Raw genomic sequence first — 24,867 nt, 5'->3', positions numbered from 1 at the left:
ATAAAATATGAAGACAAAATATTAAATGAAAAACTTGAAAGTGAATCAGTCAATTCCTTCAGATGTTTCGATAATACACTTAAATTAAAATAGTAAAACATAGAAATAAGCACAATTGTAAAATCAATAAAAGTAATTTATGAGTCAAATTGTTAAGATAAATAACCTCTGTACAAAAGCATATCATAATCTGTGGAAGACCTATAACGTCATCTCTGTGGACTACCTGTAAGAAGATCTTTGTAACTGTTTTGTTTATATAAGATATTTTCGATGGGTAAAGCGAACAACAAGTTGTGTGTGATGTTTAGTGTGTGTGAGAGTCTGCACAAATGGACCATTAGAAAACTGCAAGTACAAATTCTTCTAAATTTCGCCACTAACTTCACAAAAAGATACCCAACTAAATAATCGCTTGTTTCTTATGTATTGCAGTAAAAGTCGACGAAATGAAGCAGACACACACACACACACTGACAACATCAAAAGAAATGGCTTAATACACACAAAAAACGCACTTGAAAATGGAAATTATTTCTCGAAACGCGTTGTGCGAAAAGTAAAATAAAGAAAAATCGTGACTGGTAGCAGAAGATTTATTTATTTATAAATATAATCGAAATAGAAAGATTTCAACCTCTAGGTGTCTGAAACCTCAAACATCTAGAGCAGATGTGCAAATCCGCAGCACTCTTGTTTTCTTGTTGGTGACAGTCCTGACCCAGAGTGTATGAGTGGGGGCTGAGGAGGGAAAGGAAGCAACATGTAAAGCATAAGTGTGATACCCACAGAACAATCCCACCCTCACTTGATACACATGTCAGTTACTGTCATGGGAAACAATTAGATTGAGACAGACCTAGCACTCTTAGGCGTGGGCGTGGGTACGACAAAATGCCGACTTGAAAAATAATCTAAATGGATTGAAATCAGTGTCGAGTGGAAAATTTTCAAGGTAGTTAGGCGCACCAGTGGAAGTAATAATTGCATTTCTCCAATAAGTTATTTATTCTTGGAGATGGAGGGGTCTCTCGTCCAGGAGGCCACACAACCAGGTGTTTTCTTTAGACTTTGCAACTTCAGAGCCGGCCGTTGTGGCCGAGAGATTCTAGGCGCTTGAGTCCGGAACCGCGCTGCTGCTACGCTCGCAGGTTGGAATCCAGCCTCGGGCATGGATGTGTGCGATGTCCTTAGGTTAGTTAGCTTTAAGCAGTTCCAAGTCTAGGGTACTGATGACCTCAGTTGTTAAGTTCCATAGTGCTTGCTTAGAGTCTTTTGAACTTTTTTTTTTCAGCTTCGGAAGGCATTCTGTTGAGAGACTTGCAGCTCGGCCACCCCTCGATGGAGCCCGGGGGCAGTTCGTCTGTGGTGTTTGCCAGACACTGAGGTGCTCATTCTTACTTACTTTCTTTCTTTCCGCAGACGCAGTCTTGTGCGTTGCGGTGTACCTGCGAGACTCTGTGTGATACACAGAAAGCATTTCCTAGACTCAAACAGCTGATATGTTGGCGGGCGAGTATACATCGGATTTATCGTCGAGGTTAATGCGTTTGTATTCTTTAGAGACGAATGGAAAAACTGGTAGAAGCCGACCTCGGGGAAGATCAGTTTGGATTCCGTAGAAATGTTGGAACACGTGAGGCAATACTGACCTTACGACTTATCTTAGAAGAAAGATTAAGGAAAGGGAAACCTACGTTTCTACCATTTATAGACTTAGAGAAAGCTTTTGACAATGTTGACTGGAATACTCTCTTTCAAATTCTAAAGGTGGCAGGGGTAAAATACAGGGAGCGAAAGGCTATTTACAATTTGTACAGAAACCAGATAGCAGTTATAAGAGTCGAGGGGCATGAAAGGGAAGCAGTGGTTGGGAAGGGAGTGAGACAGGGTTGTAGCCTCTCCCGGATGTTATTCAATTTGTATATTGAGCAAGCAGTAAAGGAAACAAAAGAAAAATTCGGAGTACGTATTAAAATCCATGGAGAAGAAATAAAAACTTTGAGGTTCGCCGATGACATTGTAATTCTATCAGAGACAGCAAAGGACTTGGAAGAGCAGTTGAACGGAATGGACAGTGTCTTGAAAGGAGGATGTAAGATGAACATCAACAAAAGCAAAACGATGATAATGGAATGTAGTCTTATTAAGTCGGGTGATGCTGAGGGAATTAGATTAGGAAATGAGACACTTAAAGTAGTAAAGGAGTTAATGCTATTTGGGAAGCAAAATAACTGATGATGGTTGAAGTGGAGAAAATATAAAATGTAGACTGGCAATGGCAAGGAAAGCGTTTCTGAAGAAGAGAAATTTGTTAACATCTAGTATAGATTTAAGTGTCAGGAAGTCGTTTCTGAAAGTATTTGTATGGAAGTGAAACATGAACGATAAATAGTTTGGACAAGAAGAGAATAGAATCTTTCGAAATGTGGTGCTACAGAAGAATGATGAAGTATTGAATAGAATTGAGAGAAGAGGAGTTTCTGGCACAACTTGACAAAAAGAAGGGACCGGTTAGTAGGACATGTTCTGAGGCATCAAGGGATCACAAATTTAGCATTGAAGGGCAGCGTGGAGGGTAAAAATCGTAGAGGGAGACCAAGAGATGAATGCACTAAACAGAACAGAAGGATGAAGGTTGCAGTAGGTACTGGGAGATGAAGAAGCTTGCACAGGATAGAGTAGCATGCGGAGCTGCATCAAACCAGTCTCAGGGCTGAAGACCCCAACAACAACAAATGCGTTTGTTTCCTCCTGTATGGCCGTCACTTTACGTCTTAAGTCCGATGACGATGTACCAGCAAGGCAGTACAACTTGTCTTCTGGTGTTATCCTGTTACGATACAGCGTCATTCGTTTTAGTCTACGTTGACCCGCGTAGCACTACATGACTTTTCCATAGCAAGAGTAGTGAGTCACTGTGGGTACGAAATAACCTTCAAATGAGTTTTGGGGTCGTATTACACCTGAGCTTTCAACTGCCTTCATGGCCATTTCGGGAATCCTGACGTCAGCATCAGCACTTCCTTATCTTTACGGGAATTGCAGCACGCTCATGCACTTAAGCATATTATATTTCGCTGACATAGGCGTCAGCCCTTCCTTCTCTCCAAGGTCTTTCTGGGAATTGCATCCGACCACGTGCCGGTTCGGTGTTCGATTTTAGGAGGGAATAAACTGTACTTAAACTGCAGAACGACATAGACTGTTTATAAACACACACTCACGATAAGAACTACCAAAGATGGTAGCAGTGAGACATGTGACATTTCCAAAGACAATGTCAAATTCGATTCTCGCAAATAAATAAAACTGCTCACCATTTGTTGTAAGACATTTCACACTTTGGAGGCACAATGAATTTGCAAAAATAAACTACCAAAGATGGTAACAGTGAGACATGTGACATTTCCAAAGACAATGTCAGATTCGATTCTCGCAAATAAATAAACTGCTCACCATTTGTTGTAAGACACTTCACACTTTGGAGGCACAATGAATTTACAAAAATAAATATTTCAGCATCTAAATCGTTTGTCTTGCTTATTAAAATGAATTCTTTTCATAATATATGCAACACCTCTATCGAAAATTAGCGCAAAACAAAACTGCGTTATATGTAGGATTTCGCAAAGTTTGCAGGTACAAGGCGCCTACGGTAACGCCTACGTCTAACTGAAAACATTATCTGCGAGCACCCCATCGTATCAATGCCGTCCATTGCTATAAATGCTAAACAAATAGTGTAAAGCGTGTTAAAATGGACAGGCACGGCGCGGAGTGGTCGGTTCCTTGCAGGCCCGGCCTTTCTCGAGCTGCGCTGCGTCGTTGGAGGCCGGGGGACGGGGTGCGTGTGGCCGGAAGTGGTTCCCGGAATGATAAGGAAGCGCTTATGCTGATTTCAGCGAAATGTGACTGCGCAGTTGTATGAGCACGGTAGCGTTCTCGGAACGGCCTCGGAGATAAGGAAACGTTGATGCTGATGTCAGATTTCCCGGAATGGCCTTGAAGGTAGTTGGAAGTTCAGCTGTAATATGACCCCAAACGTCATTCGAAGGCTATTTAGTACGTTCAGCGGCTCACTGCTAGCAGGCTCGCAAATCCTTCTGCTGAATAGCATAAAGCTGGGGCTGTACACCTTATTACCGAGGGCTGTTTGTCTTACGTAGTTCCTGGCACTTTGCGGATGATACTGTTTCTTACGGTCAAATGTCTTTTATGCCAGTCTTTGATCACAATATGAATTCTTTAGACGATGACCGGTTTCAGTTCGTAATGACCAACATCAGATCTATGATATACAAATATATAAATCTAGTGAGCAGTGTGTCTTTCAACATAATACAGCAATACGTATCACAATATATTATCATACAACTGGGGAGATGTACAGAAAATACGGTAAAACGTACCTTTTTTACACCATGTCCTAAGGTGATAAGGCCATAATGACATCGTCAAAACAAATAAATATAATCAGCATAGCATCGTCATGTAGATCTAAAATAAAGTGTAGAATAGGCCGCATCGTCCACACAGTCATTATTGCAACTGGCTACTGAAGTACAGTAACTACCAGAAATCTGTTTGCCTACATCATCCCTTGATGTCGCTACTGTCGGCTTAGATGCAGTCATCATTTACGCAAAAAACATAATCTGATGAAAACACATTCTGTAAAATACATGTAGAAAACTTTTAAAATTGATAACTATCATAGAAACTAAATTGTGATACATTAAAAGACGAATACAGTTACCCATATAAAATTATTAAAAGGAAATATATGAATATAATAGGACCGATCCTTTTTATGGTGAATTTACTGTCAACAATTAATATACGTATTACATTGCCTGTAGCAACCTATAAATTGCCTATGAAAGGTAAAATGTCTACAGGGTGTTACAAAAAGGTACGGCCAAACTTTCAGGAAACATTGCTCACACACAAAGAAAGAAACTATGTTATGTGGACATGTGTCCGGAATTGCTTACTTTCCATGTTAGACCTCATGTTATTACTTCTCTTCAAATCACATTAATCATGGAATGGAAACACACAGCAACTGAACGTACCAGCGTAACTTCAAACACTTTGTTACAGGAAATGTTCAAAATGCCCTCCATTAGCGAGGATACATGCATCCACCCTCCGTCGCATGGAATCCCTGATGCGCTGATGCAGCCCTGGAGAAGGGCGTATTGTATCACAGCCGTCCACAATACGAGCACGAAGAGTCTCTACATTTGGTACCGGGGTTGCGTAGACAAGAGCTTTCAAATGCCCCCATAAATGAAAGTCAAGTGGGTTGAGGTCAGGAGAGCGTGGAGGCCATGGAATTGGTCCGCCTCTACCAATCCATCGGTCACCGAATCTGTTGCTGAGAAGCGTACGAACACTTCGACTGAAATGTGCAGGAGCTCCATCGCGAATGAACCACATGTTGTGTCGTACTTGTAAAGGCACATGTTCTAGCAGCACAGGTAGAGTATCCCGTATGAAATCATGATAACGTGCTCCATTGAGCTTAGGTGGAAGAACATGGGGCCCAATCAAGACATCACGAACAATGCCTGCCCAGACGTTCACAGAAAGTCTGTGTTGATGGCGTGATTGCACAACTGCGTGCGGATTCTCGTCAGCCCACACATGTTGAGTGTGAAAATTTACAATTTGATCACGTTGGAATGAAGCCTCATCCGTAAAGAGAACATTTGCACTGAAATGAGGATTGACACATTGTTGGATGAACCATTCGCAGAAGTGTACCAGTGGAGGCCAATCAGCTGTTGATGCCTGCACACGCTGTACATGGTACGGAAACAACTGGTTCTCCCGTAGCACTCTCCATACAGTGACATGGTCAACGTTACCTTGTACAGCAGCAACTTCTCTGACGCTGACATTAGGGTTATCGTCAACTGCACGAAAAATTGCCTCGTCCATTGTAGGTGTCCTCGTCGTTCTAGGTCTTCCCCAGTCGCGAGTCATAGGCTGGAATTTTCGGTGCTCCCTAAGACGCTGACCAATTGCTTCGAACGTCTTCCTGTCGGGACACCTTCGTTATGGAAATCTGTCTCGATAGAAACGTACCGCGCCACGGCTATTGCCCCGTGCTAATCCATACATCAAATGGGCATCTGTCAACTCCGCATTTGTAAACATTGCACTGACTGCAAAACCACGTCGTGATGAACACTAACCTGTTGATGCTACGTACTGATGTGCTTGATGCTAGTACTGTAGAGCAATGAGTCGCATGTCAACACAAGCACCGAAGTCAACATTACCTTCCTTCAATTGGGCCAACTGGCGGTGAATCGAGGAAGTACAGTACATACTGACGAAACTAAAATGAGCTCTAAGATGGAAATTAAGCGTTTTCGGGCACATGTCCACATAACATCTTTTCTTTATTTGTGTGTGAGGAATGTTTCCTGAAAGTTTGGCCGTGCCTTTTTTTAACACCCTGTATATGACAGCTGAAAAAAAGGACAGATCAATGATCAGCGCCCTCTGTTGGGTCGGCCGCCGGGATGTTATTTAGGCGTGCACCGATCTTAAGAACTTAACCACTAGAGGGCTTTACATATAACGTGATATATATCCCACAGAAAACTTTTAAACAACATAGTAACAGTCGATAAATAAAATGATATAGTCTGGTTATACATTCAGTGAATAGGTAGGTCATAATCAGTTACAGTATTAGTGCGATTAATGTATGGAAGTAAGGCAAATGCCTACTGTTCTCGACATAAATCAGCAAGTAAGGCTACGTATAAATACGTGAGGCATTATTTGGCTATCTTCCTCGAACATATCCGCATCCTCTACACCTCCCGCCGTCTTGAACCCCCTCACCCCCTGGTTGCTCCTCTCCTCTCCGACCCCCGCCCCCTGCCACGTCTTCACCGTTGTGTCCCCCCTACCCTCCATCTCTACACCCTACATCTCCTTTCCAAAGGTGGCTTCCATCAACTCCCCCTCCTGGATGATGCCCTCTCTCCCTCCATTTACCCCTCCTATCAACTCTGATCCTCACTCCCCCTCCTTTCCTCTGTCCTTTTCCCGGGCTCCCTCTCCCCCCCTTCCATCCTCTTTCTTCTCCACCTCCCCTCTCTTTGCCCCCTTCTCTCCCCCGTGTCCTTTTCCATTTCCCTCCTCTGCCTCCTCTCATTCCCTCTCGTGTCTGCCCTTCTCCCCCTTTATTAGTCATCTCTCTCCTTGGTTCCCCCCCTTTTCGTTTTTTCCTCTCCTCCCTCCTCGTTTTTCCCCCTCCTGCAGCCCCCCCCCCCCCCCCCCCCCATCTGCCTTTGGCTCGGGAGTGTCGTCTTTGTGCTGCCACTTTCGTGCAGTGTTCTACAGTGAGTGTTCTACAGTGCGTGTTTTACAGTGAGTGTTCCGTGTTATGTTTTTTGGGACTGGTTGCAAACGGCCATCATACTGTCGCTGGGTGTGCCTTTTATCTCTTGCGAACAGAAACCAGACTGTCGCCATGTTTTTTAATTGTGTGTCTACTATGTTACTTGTCTGATTCCTGTGTATTTTATCTACATTGCCAACCCCTTTTGCTTTCTGTTTTAACTTTCCGCAATTTTACACCATTTTACACTTTAAATCGCCATTTTATTGCCTGTTTTTCCTTGTTTCTTTCTTCTTCCTTTATTTAAAAAAAAGTCTGTAGGCTGTAGACCAGCGTAGTAAGCTGCTGCCAGCCTGCCCCCTTCGGGGGGAATTAAAAATCAATAAAGAAAAAAAAATTGGCCTATCGTAGTACGTTATCAAATAAAGCAAAGTAGGCGTTAGGCACCCTAGTGGGCTCATGCTTGTTTTCGCTTTGTAGATCTCCAACGAGTCAAGAGCGCGACCCTTCTCTGCCCATGTCGCAGTTGGTGGTTTCTTACTGTAGCTTCCTGTTGCATGGTGGTACAGTGTTTTCTTTAGGTGAGGATTCTACCCAAGGTAACCCCAACATATTCTGGGGCTGCACAGTGTTCTAGTGGAGTACCCTTCTAGGTCAGCTGCAAGGTTCCCGTAGCCTCTCTGTTCTTCAGGTGGAACACGCACACTTGAGATTGTGGCAGGATTGAGTGTAAGCTGATTTTGTGGACAGCACAGAGTTCCACTAGGGCCTGTGCTACGGAAGACAGTACGCCGTTACCTTCTTGCTATCCGTGAACGGGACCCTGCTAACCATGACACGATGGTAGGGCAGGAGGGATGAAGTAGAGGTAACCTGCAGCTTAATATGGAAACCAAAAAATGGTTAAAATGGCTCTGAGCACTATGGGACTTAACATCTATGGTCATCAGTCCCCTAGAACTTAGAACTACTTAAACCTAACTAACCTAAGGACATCACACAACACCCAGCCATCACGAGACAGAGAAAATCCCTGACCCCGCCGGGAATCGAACCCGGGAACCCGGGCGTGGGAAATATGGAAACCGAAACACGTTATAACACGCAGCGTTCCGTGTATGCGAGGCATATTCAATAGTAGGAGAAAGGGAGTCGAACACATTAAACAACAAAATGAAAATTCCATTGGGATTCAATCATCGCATCATTACATGTTTGATGACTGAATGTTGAAGTCTGGGCAACCAAGCCAGTTGTTTGCGTTGACTGACTTTCCCCTCTGGCTAGGCGATGTATCTGCATTGCTAGAACATGTGACTGATTCAGTGTGTGTGTGACATCATTCGATCTTATCTTAACAGTGGCAAGTGCAGTGAAGCCTGCACAGCGAAACAGACGTCGTCTGTCGGCGAACGGCGTCTAGATGATAACATAATGTTCCAACAAACTGAACATCATGTCAGCTGGTGCGGTCGTTTTCCACAGTAAATATATAAGTATTCATGTTTCTTTTCTACTGTTAATAATGTTCACTTTGCAAATGCGTTTCACTTCTTGTGTTAAACGCACCATCGGTGGATTTTTCTGGACGGGTTTGTTCTTGCACATTATAGTCCACTTATACTGTTGAATTATGGTGTAAAAATCTAAGTATTATTACATAAATATCCACATCTGATGCCTTTAACAGCCGGCCACGGTGGACAGGCGGTTCTAGGCACTTCAGTCCGGAACCGCGCGACTGCTACGGTCGCAGGCTCGAATGCTGCCTCGGGCATGGATGAGTGTGATGTCCTTAGGTTAGTTAGGTTTAAGTAGTTCTAAGTTCTAGGGGACTGGTGACCCCAGATGTTAAGTCCCATAGTGCTCAGAGCCATTTGAACCATTTGCCTTTAATAAAAAAGGTGAAACGAGTACGGAAATTGGATGTTATTAATTGCAGCGAGACAATGTCGTTTCTATTTATAAAACAAATACTGAAAATTCTGTTTCTGAAGCAATATCATCAATTTATCAAACTTAATGCGCTCACCGTTTGCACAAAGATTTCCTCATACTTAATTCCTCCTGTTAACTATACCGTCTTTTTTTTTTTTTTGCTGATGTGCATTTTCTATTTAATATACTTTTAACAGTCGATCGTCCAATACCAGACTGTCTACTATTTGTATGTGAGTATTTTTTCGGATTCAGCACCCAATTTGATAAAAATGCAACACTTATAGAATCACTTTTTTTGTCGTCTGTCTGTCTGTCTATCTGTGCATCCGACTCTTAAAAACCCTTGTTCTCAGAAAAAGTAGACGTATCGAATTGAAATGTATGTCACATACTAATATCTATAATCTCTTGGTGGTGTAAACAATCTTCTAAATCAACTTAATCAAAAGAAACTGCCCTTTATCTCACATATTTTAAATAGATACTCGCAAATTCACTCATCAAGATCTGTGGAGTACTTCCCGTTGCCCTAGAATCATTAAATTTGGTAAAAAGCATTGTTTCAGCAGCACAACTAAAGTGAAAAACTCCTAAAAGCTTTAATTTGTAATTATACTACACAAGAAAAGCTGTTTCTGGTCATTTGTTAACCGAGCGAGGTAGCACAGTGGTTGACACGGTGGAGTCGCATTCGGCAGAACGGCGGTTCAAACCCGCTTTCGGCCATCCTGACTTAGGTTTTCTGGATTTCCCTAAATCGCTTCAGGCAAATGCCGGGATGGTTTCATAGAAAGGGCACGGCCGACTTCCTTCCCCATCCTTCCTTACTCCGGTGGGCCGATGACCTCGCTGATTGGTCCCCCTCTCACCCTAATCAGCCAGCCAGTCATTTGTTGCTCGACTGTCTGTCTGTCTGTCTGTTAAGATCCGTTTTCCTCAGGAACTGATAGACGTATCAATCTGAAATTTATGTTACATACTAAGGCCTATGGTCCCTTAGTGATATAAGAAAGTTAAGCTTCGAAGTTAAAGCAGTCAAAAGACCCGGTTATTTACGACACATATTTTAATACTCGCAAACTCCCTCATTAAAACCTTTAAGGTGCTTCCCGTTGACCTAGAATCATGAAAACAAGTAAAGGGAGAAAAATCAGAAAATCTTCGATTTGTAATTATATCGCACAAAGAACATGTTTCTTTTTGTCATTTTGGGTCGATATCTTGCCAGCATCAATGTAGATAACAGGCAAAAATCGTCGAGATCCTAGACTTCTTTGATGGATGAACTGTCTATATACGAGAGTTGGAACTTTACGGTAACTATTTATTTACAGCTCGTAAAAGACAGATACGTGTTACTGGCCTTCAGAGTAGTCACCAGCATTGTGTACAATCCGTTGCCAGCGATGTGGAAGTCGTAGGATACTCTTAGCAGTGCCAGTTGTGTTGACAGTTCGAGCCGCGCGGTTATTGCCCCACGAATTTTTAGCAGTTCTGTTCATTTTTGGAACACAACCTACGACCAGCTTAGAGACAGAAGTGATGACACTTTCTGCGGAAGAATGCGTTTTGCAGGAGAATGCTCAAGCACGTACAGTGCAAGGTGCAACTGATTTGTTTGACTGATTGGGCTGCTAAGTGCTATACCACCTACTGCACTCTCCTGAATTAAGCCCTTGTGAATGCAACTCGATTTCTAAACTGAAGGAAATACTTCACGGCTTCGTCGGGCAATAGACCGCGCCCCTCTAACTGTCAACACAACTGGCACTGCTAAGAGTATCCTACGACTTCCACATCGCTGGCAACGGATTGTACACAATGCTGGTGACTACTTTGAAGGTCAGTGAAACTTTCAAACACGTATCTATTTTGTACGGACTGTAAATAAATAGTTGCCACCATTAAAGTTCCAATCCTCGTACATAATGAAAATTGTGTGAAATCCTCAAAGGGCGGGATGTACTCGCAGCTGCCCAATTTTTTTTAATGTATATTTGCGCTTCTTGCGGCGTTCTTCTCATTAACGAAGCACAAGAGGCACGCCGCCACGTTTGGTTCCAGCAGCCCATTTCGTAGCTATGAAGATCTCCTCATTAACCTTCACCGTCCAGTTGACGATAAACCGTACACAATGAATTATATTATGGCAGCCCGTTATCCCGGTTTAATTTTTGAATGAAGCGCGCACAACATTATTCCCTCCGAAAGTTTCCTAATAAATTATGACATACAAAAAATCGAAATGACTGAGCTGTGAGGTGACATTTGCTACAGTAAATGAACATAGTCTGTATTTCTGTTTTTGCACTAATCTACCGAAATAATTATACAGAGTTTACAGCTGGCTGATTCAGGCAGCTCTGATTTCGTATTTTAAAACTCTTTCGAACACCTGAGGTCGCAGTGAACTGGGTTACTCACTTGCCTTGCTCCACTGCAGAGCAGAGCGTTGCCTCTAGAGCCATCTGCCGCTACGCTCCGCAACTGACGCCAGCTGCTAACCGTTACAGCAGCAGTCTTCTTTACCGACCAAAAAAAAAAAGGCTGGCTGCGGCGGACAAGAAGAATCGGAGCCTTACTAACAAGTTCAACGAAAGTTTACGTTCAACTGGTTTCCAGGTATATGGGCCGATGTGAATCATCTTGCTACATTTGAGCCTAAGCATCAATTTCATTTCGAGATTAATGTGTGAACTGAAATTATGGTGACAGCGTGGCAGGTCTATAAGTCCTACCAGCGCGTCTTAAAGCTGCTGTATTCATACGCTTTCTTCAGAACGCCTCTTGAGACTTACTAGAATATTTGAGCCTGCAAATAAAGAAGAAAAATGGGAATTACGGGCCTCCATCACCTTTTAGTCTCTCTTTTCGAGATGCACTGGCTGATATCTGCCGTGACAGACTGATACGTAGAGGAGGACCAGTTTTATGGCCTGACCATTCTCCGACTTCACTTCCTTGGACTTTTAACTCTGGTAGCACTTTATACAGTTGGTTCATGCAGCGTACAACTGAGATGCAGAAAATTTTCATCGATGTGTCACGGAAGCCTGTGAAACACTTGGACCTCATCAGGGAGTACTTGCAATAATGCGGCAGCCCATGGTGCGACAGACGAATGCGTGTCTGGAAGCAAGAGGAGGGCATTTTTAGCACTTATTATGAGTTTCTGAGCTGATGACGCCTTCAGGCTGACAATGTGTAACTGACGTGTGGAACATAAAGTTTCATTAATGAATTAAGGATAGTTGGGCTTATGTGTTTATAATAATAATTTCATGTGACTCAACACACTGGTGAAAATCTTCCAGTTGGACGCCACTTCGGCGACTTGTGTGTCCCTAGCCCAGCCCAGTTACCCGGCCGGTTAAAGTGGACCTACAGTTTTACGTGGAACCTGAACCACGAGTCGCTGCTGGCAAATCATCACATCGTTGAGAGGTAACGGCTGGGTTAAAGGCACGCTGAAAGGATCCGTGGATCGACCGGGATTCGATACTCCGATTTTTTTTTTTAAGAAACCTACCCAAAAGTAGGTAAAGGTGTTTTCAGTCATCTTGTGTTAAGAGGAATAACACAAATTGCTGCATCCTTCACCTGGAGATGATGAGTAGGAAGTTTGTTGGGGTAACATCAGCGAAATACGCCGAGAGATTCCTTATCCTCAGTTCACAGAGTTTCCGACTCACCGGAAAGTGTCACAGAAATACAGAATGTCAGACTATGAAAGAAATATGTTTGTTCTTTCGGCAAAGTCTTTTACAAAAACTCAGAAAGTGGATATAGAGAATAATTCAAAAAAATGCCTAATGTCCCCCTCAGTGATCACGGGTGTAGAATTAAACTAATAACTCCTGAAACAGGAACAAATTTTATAAATACACCATCCTAGAAAATATCGAGGAGCAGCGTCAATGTCAACTATCTGGTCAGTGAGCCGTGGTAAAATTTGCCGTTTTGAAGAGCGCGCCACAGCGCGTAGTGTGAAGCAGTCGCCCTCCGTTTCTGGCGGTGGCGCCGCTGTGGCAATCGCAGCTTTGGTGTCTCCCTCTGGTGGGAAAGGGGAAAGGCAGCCTGTTCACGTGCATTTAAGGGGCGCTATGAGCTCGCTAGGGCGAGTCTAGTCAGCCGGGTCAGTGGGGGGCAGTCAGTGTCTGCGTCCGCCCCCGGTAGCTGAGTGGTCAGCGCGACAGAATGTCAGTCCTAAGGGCCCGGGTTCGATTACCGGCTGGGACGGAGATTTTCTCCGCTCTGGGACAGGGTGTTGTCCTAATCATCATCATTTCATCCCCATCGACGTGCAAGTCGCCGAAGTGGCGTCAAATCGGAAAACTTGCACCCGACGAACGGTCTACCCGACGGGAGGCCCTCGTACACGACATTTTTTCATTAGTGTCTGTCTGTCGTCCGGAGTGCTAGTACGTGTTAGGCTGCCAGTCTGCTAGAGTTTGTTCAGGCAATGGTCATTGGCGGCTGGATCGATCGGTTGGTCGGTCGCGCACTGAGACACAAGATGACTTGTCCGTCTTGAGCGTCCGCGCATGTGAGGTCGCCACGTCAGTCCAGTGGGCCGCGCCATGTAGCGAGGGGTAGTGGCTTCGCGGCCGACACGAGAGCAACAGGAGTCAACCCACGACATCGGTCTGGCGGGGGCGAGCTGCGACGCCGTGAGACGGGAGATCGGCGCGCCTTCCTGCGTCCGTTGAAGGGGCTGGCAGCGGACGGTTCGGGAGAGCGTTTTGGGGGTGCTGCGCCAGGTCTTAGCCAGACATCGCAGTTTATTAGAAGTCAAGTGATTCGTGATACGTTGTTTCATTAACTTGTTAAATTCAACTTGTTTTCTTGGTCAGTCTCTCGTCCGCATTTGTTAGGTAGTTAGTGTCTGTCTCTCTGTCTGTCGGTCTGCCGTACGTTAACAGCTTGCTCCTCTGTCTCCCCGTCCGCATTTGTTAGGCAGTTAGTGTCTGTCTGTCGGTCTGCCGTATGTCAATAGCTGCCTCTGTTATGTTTGTCGGATTCGGTGTTAACGAATTTATTGCTTGAAGTGTAACGGCCGAATTCCTGAAGTATGTTTTTATTTTGCCTATCATCTTGAGAGGCGGTATATGTGTAATGTAGAGCATGTTTGCATATTTTATGTAATACTGCATTTCATGGGTTTTTATTTAAATGGTAATTTTAGTATATAAAGTTACCACGCATCCAGCGTAAGAGTTTTTTTTAAAAAATTCAAGTTGCACCTTCGGTGACAAGTTAATTTTTTTAAATGTTAGTGTTTTGTACCATTTCCATCTCTCCTACGGGGTGCATAGTTATGTGCTTGTGTGAGTTGTGAAATTTTTTAGTTTAAAGTAATCTGGTGTGTTGTAGATTTGCACCAGTGTAGTCAGTCTTTTTGTGAGCGGTCGTGACTACGGCCGTGTAAAAAGGAAGCGGCAAGGTTCTCAGCCCGAAAGCTCATACTATCAAAATTTGTTCTTTTTGCCTCTGAAAAATCGTAACTTGATATTTAGAGGCTGATTTCTGGTTATAATTTTAAATCTGTTTTAAAAAAAAAAGGTTTTTAGAATGAAACTTCCATTTGTTGAAAGAAATTTAATTTGTTTTCATCATTTACCCACTGGCAACTACTTCCACGGTCACATAGTGCGATTAAATGTGTTAATGTTCTTGATGAATCGCTAGTAAATAAAGTAAAATTCTTAAGAAAAGGTTTTGAAAGTAGATTCACTGTTCAGTCAGAAGTATCGGGATACCCTTACGTAACGCGGAGGTGACTATCTGGTATCACGAGAGGCGAACCCACCTCTAGAAAAGGAGGCAGCAAGTGTGGTGTTGTCAGTGGAGAAGCAGTAACAGCAAAGTGAGTGGGTCACGAGAGCTGAGTGACTCTGAACGTGAGCTAATCGTTGGATGTCACACGAGTAGCTCCTACATCAGGGAGATTATACCCTTCCAAAGCCGGCCAAGTCGACTGTTGGGACTACGATTACGAAGCGGAAGTGCAAAAGAACAACCACAGCCAACCTAAGACCAGGCGAATCTCGCATAGTGATGGACAGGGACCGTGGATCATTGCCCACAGTGGTCGTACAGAATCACACGAAGCCAGCGGAAGGAGTCACTAGTGCTACCCTGTCACAGGCGGCCCAGCTGACACAGTGCGGTGCCCAGGGAGTTAAAGAGAGTCAGGTACAATTGTCAGTCAGCCCCTCATAAGCCACTCATTTCTGGAGTCGATGCTAAGCGACGTTTTAGGTGTTGCGAAGAACGACGCCTCTGGACAGTGGGTGACCGGAAACTAGTGCTTTGGGAAGATGATCACGCTATAGTGTCCGACGGAGGAGTTTGGGTTTGTCGAATGCCTGAAGAAAATTACTCATCATTACGTGTAGCGCAAACAGCAAAGTGCAGAGTCGGAGGTGTTACGGCGTGGGACTGTTTCCCGTGGTTGTAGTGTGGTCCCCTTTTGCGCTTAAGGGAACACTAAATGCGGTAAGTTATGAACACGTTTTGCAGCGTTGTGTACTACGTACAGTAGAGGAAGAGTTAGGAGAACGTGGCCGTTTGATTCAGCATGGCAATGCGCCCTGTCATAACCAGCAACTGTGAGGCAACGGTTTATGGACGTCAACATTCCTGAAATGGAGCAGCCTATCCAGAGTCCCGGCCTAAACCCTATGGAACACTTTTCGAACGAGTCAGAACGTCGACTTTGCTCCAGTCCGCAGCGTTCGACATCACTACATTCTCTGTTTTCCGTTGTTGAGGAAGAATGGTCAGCCATTCTTCTACAGACATGCAGACACTTCATTGAAAGCGCCCCCAGCAGAATTCAAGCCGTCATAAGCGCGTAGACTGGACACAGCCCGCATTAATGTCCAAGAATATGTGTCCGAGTACTTCTGATCAGACAATGTGTCTCGTTTCCACCACTAAAGTTCCAACGCCCGTGCATCGCCCAGCGGGGTCGCTAGCGTCAAAGGTTCTAGCACTTCCTATGCCACTCACGACTTACCACACCTAAGAGCAGGGATTAGTTGCACGGTGAAGAGTCAATTTCAGGTCACGTCAGGCATTCAGGATGCTCTTTACTCCGCTCGAGACTAGCAGCTTGACGCTGATAAGTAGGTATAAATGTGGAACCGAGTCCAAGTTCCTTTGTTTAAAAGCGAGAAACACCCAAGAAACAGGAATCTGAATTACGATAACCACGCGGTTACACTGTTCCTTTCTCTCGAAGCAGCTGCTGTGAAACATGTACTCTTACATCTTTCTCATTCCACCAAACATTGGCAATTTGGTGCTGAAATTAAATATTGGATTACAACATTTACCTCTACCTCATAATGAAGGCAAATGTGTCAAATGTTTTAACAAGTAAACTGCTTTTTCATTGGTTGATTCTGTGCTATTTCACTGGAAACACAACGCTGTCTAACTAGAAACATTTTTAGAAATGAGTGGCTAGTTAGTAGCCTTGTTCTTGGCAACGCTGGTGCAGTATGGTGGATGATGCTTGGTGATGTTAAATCTGTGCTGAGTCTTCTTAAGTTTTCAGTAATCAAGATAAAAACACTGTTTGTCTATTTTGTTTAGTATGTAAGTAAAACTTATCAGGTTCATTGTCACAACTGTAGGAGGTAAATGCTTTTAACTAACATAAATCGTCAATTTTAAACTGGAGATGTACAGCTAACTCATGGGTATTCATATACTGACTAAGCTGCATGACACCTGACAATCATCTCTGCAGGCTTTAATGACTTGTTCACACTTTTCTGCAAACTGCAGAGAACGTGTCTAGCATTTTATTCTTGCTGCAAGTTTTGTAACTTTTTCGTGATAGCAGCAGTGTTTGATTTAAGTTCATTCTTTAAATCGTATCTTCTTTTTTTGTCCCTAAGTTTTTTCTTTACTAAGTCCTGTTTCTACTTCTCAGGGTCCTCTTTGCGCTTCGCACCAAAACTTCCTGCTTTTTCTTTGGATGTTGATGGCATGGTCAGGCTAACAAATGGCATGGCCAGGCAACAACTTAATTTCTGAAATTGTCGCACATACAACAAAAACTAAAGTCACACTTGTAATCATTAGTTTAAAAACCAGTGGTCACAGGTTCATCCCATTGTCGTAACACATCATATGTATACTGTCATATTTGTTTAGAAAATATGATAGTATACATGTGATGTGTTACGACAGTGAAAGGAACCTGTGACCACTGGAGACAGTACCATGAATTTCCCCAAAAAATCGTAATACAGCAGTCACACACATGTCATACTAACAAAAATAAATCCACCTGATGATGGAGGTTTCCACCTTTGAAACGCGTCGTGGAGATAAACTGTGACTGGTAACAGTAAACTTGTTGTTTCATTTAATATCAATAACAGTCACGGGGAAAGCATAACCTAAAATGTTCGCATTTAAAGAAAAACACACATTATGAAACGTGTCTTTTGTGCAACACGATTTTGCCATTGACTCCAACTCGTCAGCCAAAAAACAACAATTTGTAGCACCCAGTGTTGAAGTCAAATGAATAAATGGCTCTCTTAACCCATTTCTGCCTGAATTATTTTTTCTTCTGATTTCTACAAATTAGATATTTATGCGTTTATTGTCATCAAAGAAAAGCAATACAACAATCAAAACAAAAAATAATCAATAATTGAAATAAAAAAGGGCGTAACATATATGTCATGCTAGGCAGAACATACATTTCAGGCAGAATATATGACAGCAAGTAAAATAATACACTGTATGTTATTTACATCAAGTTCATGCGACAGTACTCACTTTCTGTGATATGGCACAAAACATTCTATGCACAAACCAACATCACATTTGCAGCACATTGTTCTTGAGGTTCCTTTACAATTTTCCGCCGCACAGCGTCTTCCTTTTTTCTGTGGCACCATGGCTACCAGATGATTCGTTTCTTATCTAATATCATGCAGCACTCTGCCTTGGTTTGAACTACCTGCAGGGCGTCCAGAACCTCTTGGCACTGCACCATTGTAAGTCAGGTAATATTTCACAATGTAGCGCCGGAAGTGCAGCTGAGGCATATTTGTACCAGCCTTTCTATGAAGTAGCCACCCATTATGTATAGAGATATCTAGAAGCCATGTAAAAATTGGTCACCATCATTCTTTTCTCTGACACTCACTCTATATAACGCTACATTTTCATCCATTCGGTCAGTTCCTCCCATATTTTTGTTGTATTCTCCAATTACATTAGGTCGAGGTAAAATTATTCTTTTCTTCTCTTGTCTAGAGTATAGGGCAACGGTGCTGACTGGACTGATACCATGGATTGTGGAAGCAATTGTTACTGTAGAATTATCTAGCCAACTGGCAACGATTATTCCGTTTCCTTGCTGCTCTTGTAATCAAAATTTCGTCTCTTATTCCTTTTGGACATAGAAGGTATGAGATGACACTCTTTAGGCAGACGATTTTCACGAATAGTCCCAGTTGCACGAAAACCTCGTTGCTTCAGGTAAATCAACAATGTTTGTGATGTTAAACAGGTTGTCAAAATAAAACCTGTAGGGAAGATGTTTGTTCTTTTCAGGAAGAGAATCGATCATTTTCCAAATGCTTTCTCATATTTTTCATTCCTCTGAGAATCATCTCCTTGGTATATTTGAAAATCTACTAGATAACCGATGGTAGTGTTTAGACATCATGCTTTGTACCCAAATCTAATGGGCTTACCTTTCAGAAACTGTTTACATCCATGTCTGCCAAAATACTTTATCGTGCTCTCATTGTGAGACAAATATTGCTCAGGCTGAAAGTGGACAGCAAACTTTTTTCTTAGCATATTTATTAATGGACGAAGTTTCCACATTCTATCATTAGCATCTATTTTTGTGTTGTCACACGAGTCTTATAATTGTTTCAAACCTATCCCTTCTCATCGTGGTGTGGACCATTTCATTTCTCATGTCCAATCTAGAATCCCAGTAATATCTTCTGCTAGCTAAAGGATTATAGCCAGAAAGAATTAGAATTCGTAGAAAACCTTTTATCTCTTCATATGTTATTTTTGGATCCGAGCAGTTCTTGAACAAAGCATACTTCATCGATTCAGTGAGAAGAAATTCAGTTACTTCGTCGTTCCAAAATAATTCGAAGCACTGAACTGAAGACAAGATTCTGTATTTACTATAATCAATCTCAGGAAATACAGAACTAACACTTCGCAGATCATCTTTTTTCCAATCTCTGATTACAGTTTTTAAGGTCTGTGACTTTTCCTGTTCATCTGGTTTATCATCAGGAGAGAAATTAATCTCAGGTTCACTCCCTAAGATTGAATGGTGGAAAACAAAATCACCTTGAATGCAAAAATTAGCTGACAGTAACAACACTCAGGCATTTTTCAGTCCGGTCACTCAAGGACCAAAACTCTTTCCATCCAGATATGACACTAGACTTTTCAAAGACATTTGCGTCAACAACTTTCGCTGGAAGGAACTTTTTCAAGCACTTTTGGACAGGGACATGTACATTTAGGAAAATACATTCAACATAATTCCACAAAGGTCCACTCAGTATCAACTCAACGAGGTTTCTTTCTATCCAGTAAGTCGAAGAGGGTCCGCGCGGGGGAGTAGCCGAGCGGTCTGAGACGCCTAGCCACGGTCCGCGCGGTTGCCTCCGTCGGAGGTTCGAGTCCTCCCTCGGGCATGAGTGTGTATGTTGTCCTTAGCGTAAATTAGTTTTAGTTAGGCTAAATAATGTTTAAACTTAGGGACCGATGACCGCAGCAGTTTGGTCCCGTAAGATCTTACCACAAATTTCCATATTTCCAATTCGAAGAGGCTATCCATCAGCTAAAGAACAACAAAACAGCTGGTTCAGATGGGATTACTGTATATTTCTATAAGAAATTAGCCCCAAGCTTACTGTACATATAGCCAAGCTATGGGATACTGAAACCGTTCTAGTTGTCTTACGAGACGCTTCGATCATAACCATATACCGAATATGTTTAAGGTACTCTGCCAGAATCACAGTCCGGTTCTGAGTAATTATCACGGGCAGGTTTGGACCAGGGGTAAGGGAGATAGGGAACCCGAACGTTCGGTAATACGATAATGCTGTAACTGATGAGTAGTAGGTTGTCAGTTATCGTTTTATTTATTTATTTATTTATTTTTGAGTCATCAGTCTTCTGACTGGTTTCATGCGGCCCACCACGAATTTCTTTCCCGCGTCAACCTCTTCATCTCCAAGTAGCACTTGAAACCTATATCCTCAATGATTTGCTGGATGTATTAGAATCTCTGTCTTCCTGTAAAGTTTTTGCCGTCTACAGCTCCCTCTAGTAGCATGAAAGTTATTATGTCTTGACAGATGGCCTATCATCCTGTCCCTTCTTCTTGCCAGTGTTTCTTTCCTCGCTGATTCTCTGGAGAACCTACTCATTCCTTACCTTAACTGTCCACCTACTTTTCAACATTCATCTGTAGCGCCACATCTGAAATGCTTCGATTCTCTTCAGCTTCTGTTCTTTCACAGTCCTTTATTTCACTACCGTACGATGCTGTGCTCCAAACATACATTCTCAGGAATTTTTTCCTCAGATTAATGGTTGTATTTTACTGGTAGACTTCTCTTGGTCAGGAATGCCCTTTTTGCCAGTGGTAGTCTCCCTTGGTGTCCTACTTGTTCCATCCGTAACTGATTATTTTTCTGCCTAAGTAATAGAATTCCTTAACACCATCTACTTCGTGAGTATTAATCCTGATGTTAAGTTCCTCGCTGTTCTCATTTCGGCTACTTCTCATTACATTCTTCTTCGATTTACTCTCAGTACATATTATGTAGCCATCAGACTGTTCATTCCATTCAACGTATCTTGCAATTCTTCTTCATTTTCACTGAGGATAGCAATGTCATCAGCGAATCTTATTATTGTATCCTTTCACCTTGAATTTTAATCCCTCTTCTGAAGCTTTATTTCCATCATTGCTTCTTCGATGTACAGATTGAACAGTAGGTGCGAAAGACTACATTCCTGTCTTATACCCTTTTTAGTCCGAGCACAGCTTTCATGGTCTTCCATTCATATTATTCCCTCTTGGCTCTTGTACATGTTGCATGTTACGCGTCTCTCCCTGTAACTTAACCATATTTTCCTCAGAATTTCATAAGCCTTGCACCATTTTACATTGTCGAACGATTTTTCCAGGTCGACAAATCCTATGAATGTGTCTTGATTTTTCTTCAGTCTTGCTTCCATTATCAACCGCAACGTCAGGGCAGCTTCTCTAGTGCCTTTACCTTCCCTAAGCCAAATTGGTCGTCATGTAACAGAGCCTCAGTTTTCTTTTCCATTCTTCTGTATATTATTCTTGCCAGCAACTTGGATGCACTATTTGTTAAGCTGATTGTGCGATAATTCTCGCATTTGTCAGCTCTTGCAGTCTTGTGATTTGTGTGAATGGTGTTTTTTTTTCGAAAGTCAGATGGTATATCGCCAGTCTCATATATCCTACACAAAAACGCGAATATTCGTTTTGTTGCCACTTCCCCCTCTGATTTTAGAAATTCTGATGGAATGTTATCTATCCCTTCTACCTTATATGATCTTAAGTTCAAATGTTCAGATGTGTGTGAATTTCTAAGGGACCAAACTGTTGAGGTCATCGGTCCCTAGACTTACATACTACTTAAACCAACTTAAACTAACTTATGGCACGAACAACACACACATCCATGCCCGAGAGAGGACTCGAACCTCCAGCGGGAGGGGCCATGTAGACCGAGACATGGCGCCTCAAACCGCACGACCACTCCGCGCGGCTGATCTTAAGTCTTCCAAAGCACTTTTAGATTCTGATTCTAATATTGGATCCACTGTATCTTCTATATCTATTCCTGTTTCTTCATCTATTACACCAGACAAAGCTTCCCCTCACAGAGGCCTACAATGCGCTCTTTCCACCTGTCAACTCTCCTCTGGATTTAACACTGAAATTCCCGTTGCACTCTTAATGTTGCCTCGCTTGCTTTTAATTTACTAAAGATTTTTTGACTTTCTTATATGCTGAGACACTCCCTTCGAAATCATTTCTTTTTCGATCTCTTCTCATTCTTCATGCTGCTATTTCGTCTTACCTTCCAAGAACTTGCTATTTATTTCAATATCTAGTGACTATTTCTGTATTTCTTTATTTCCCTGAACATTTTTTGTACTTCCTCCTTTCATCGACAACTGAAGTATTTCTCCTGTTACCTATGGTTTCTCCTCAGTTACCTTCTCTGTTCCCAGGTTTTCCTCGCCAACTTCTGTGATTGTCCTCTTTAAGACGTGTCCATTCGTCTTCATCTGCACTGCCTACTGGCCTGTTCCTTATTGCTATATGTTTAGCCTCACAGAGCTTCAAGAGTAATTCTTCCTTCCTTGGTACATCCACATCCGATGGGTTGATCCTTCCTGGCTAATCTGTTAAATTGAGCATACTTTTCATCACTACTAAATTGTGATCTGAGTCTGTATCTGTACCTTGGTATGCCTTAAAATCCAGTATGTGATTTCGGAATCTCTGTCTAACCATGATGTAATCCAACTGAAATCTTTCCGTATCTCCGCGCCTTTTCAAAGTATAACCCCTCCTCTTGTGATTCCTCAACAGAGTATTCGTTATTACTAGCTGAAATTTATTACATAACTGGGTTAGTCTTTCTCCTCTGTCATTTCTAGTACCAAGCCCTTATTTCCCGTAACCATTTCTTCTACATCCTCCCCTACAACCGCGTTACAATCCTCCATGACTATCAGATTTTCATCTCCCTTTACGTACTAAATCACCCGTTCAGTATACTCATATACTTTCTCTATCTCTTCATCTTCTAGTTTCGTTTAGCATACCTGAACTATTGTTGTAGATGTTGGTTTGCTGTCGGTTCTGACGAGAATAAAGCTATAACTGAAATGCTCTCAGTAACTCACTCTGTGTCCTACCTTCCTATTCATCAGGAAACCTACTCCCGTTATACCATTTCGTGCAGCTGCTGGTATTACCCTCTACTCGTCTGACCAGAAATCCTTGTCTTCTTCTCATTTCACTTCACTGACCCCGATTACATCTAGATTGAACATTAGAATTTTCCTTTTCAGATTTCATAGTACCGTCCCACGTGAAAACTCCTTACAGTCCACGCCCCGACTCGTAGAACTTTATCCTTTTGTTGGTTATTCAATCTTTTTCTCATGGTCACCGCCCTTTTGGGAGTTCCCTCCCAAAGATCTGAATGGGGGACTGTTCCGAAATCTATTTTCAGTGGAGAGATCATCATGACACTTTTTCAATTAAAGTCCACGTGTGCTGTGGATACACATCATGTGTTTTTAATGCTGTGGTTTCCATTGCCTTCTGCAGCCTCATGCAGTTGATTACTTCTGATTCTTCCGCCTTTGGGGCCAGCTTTTCACCCCAGGGGAAGGCAAATGCCCTGTACCTCTGTCCGCTCCTCAGCCCTGTTTGATAAGGCTGCTGGCAGAATGAGGGTGACTTCTCATGCCAGGAATTTCGTCATCCCAAGCTGATTATTGTTCAAATTATTCAGTTGCGGGGTTCGCATCCTGGACCGAGAACGTTTTGACTACCAAACAAGGGCGCCACTTCTAGACCATGGTTGCTCACTTAGGCTAATTATAGATCATCCTTCACTCTTACCCCCTTGGGGAATCGCTGGGCATTAAGAAACCCCTATCCTACCCATGCACCTTTGGCAAGTGGACTAGGTACGTGATGCAACTCAATAGCGTTCCACGTGATGCAAAATTGGCGGGAAACGCCTGGACCAATGGGTGTAAATGAAGATGGTGAGAAAAGCCCCCGCCCCCATGGGCCAATAAGATTCGAACTTTCTTTCCCCGTTATCATTTTTCACAACTACTTCAATTGTGGAAGCCTCTTCATTACAAGTCCATGCAGCTTGAGGAGAGGTTCAGGTTAGTTATAAACAATAATTATGTTCTGGCAGGGTTTGAAAATAGTGACAATAAAATAAAGAATTAAAAAATGGTTTTTTACTAACAATTTATTTTGTAAAACAATATTTTACAATAATGTGTAAGGGGTTCATTACTATTCGCTAGCGCATTTGAGCAGATGTAATTTCGATGGAATGCTCACGCGCTGCCTGCGATGTGGACTATCTATGCTACAATAGAATCACAGATCAGAGCAGTGTCGGCAGTACGTCGAGTTTAGTAGCTCGCAGAGAGAAGACGTGTTTTGCAGCTCGCACAGAGCACTTGAGTTATGGAGTTCGGACAGGGCAGTCCAGCGGTTGACTTGGGTTGAGCCGGTCGTGCAGAACGATGGCGGTGCTGAGCGATGTGGTAAAAAAAAAGTTCTTTGTTTCTGCGCGCATATGTTAATTGCCACAACTGATTTAACCACAATTGTAATTTAAAGTCACATGTAATTCCTTGCAGAAATGTTTCAATAATAACTTTCGTTCTGAAGAAAACTTTTGCTAGTCATTTATCTGAGTTTAAAGATTTTATGAATTTTTCCT

The sequence above is a fragment of the Schistocerca americana genome, chromosome 7, assembly GCF_021461395.2.
Source record: "Schistocerca americana isolate TAMUIC-IGC-003095 chromosome 7, iqSchAmer2.1, whole genome shotgun sequence".
NCBI lineage: Eukaryota > Metazoa > Arthropoda > Insecta > Orthoptera > Acrididae > Schistocerca > Schistocerca americana.
Note: the sequence above shows the minus strand (reverse complement) of the source record.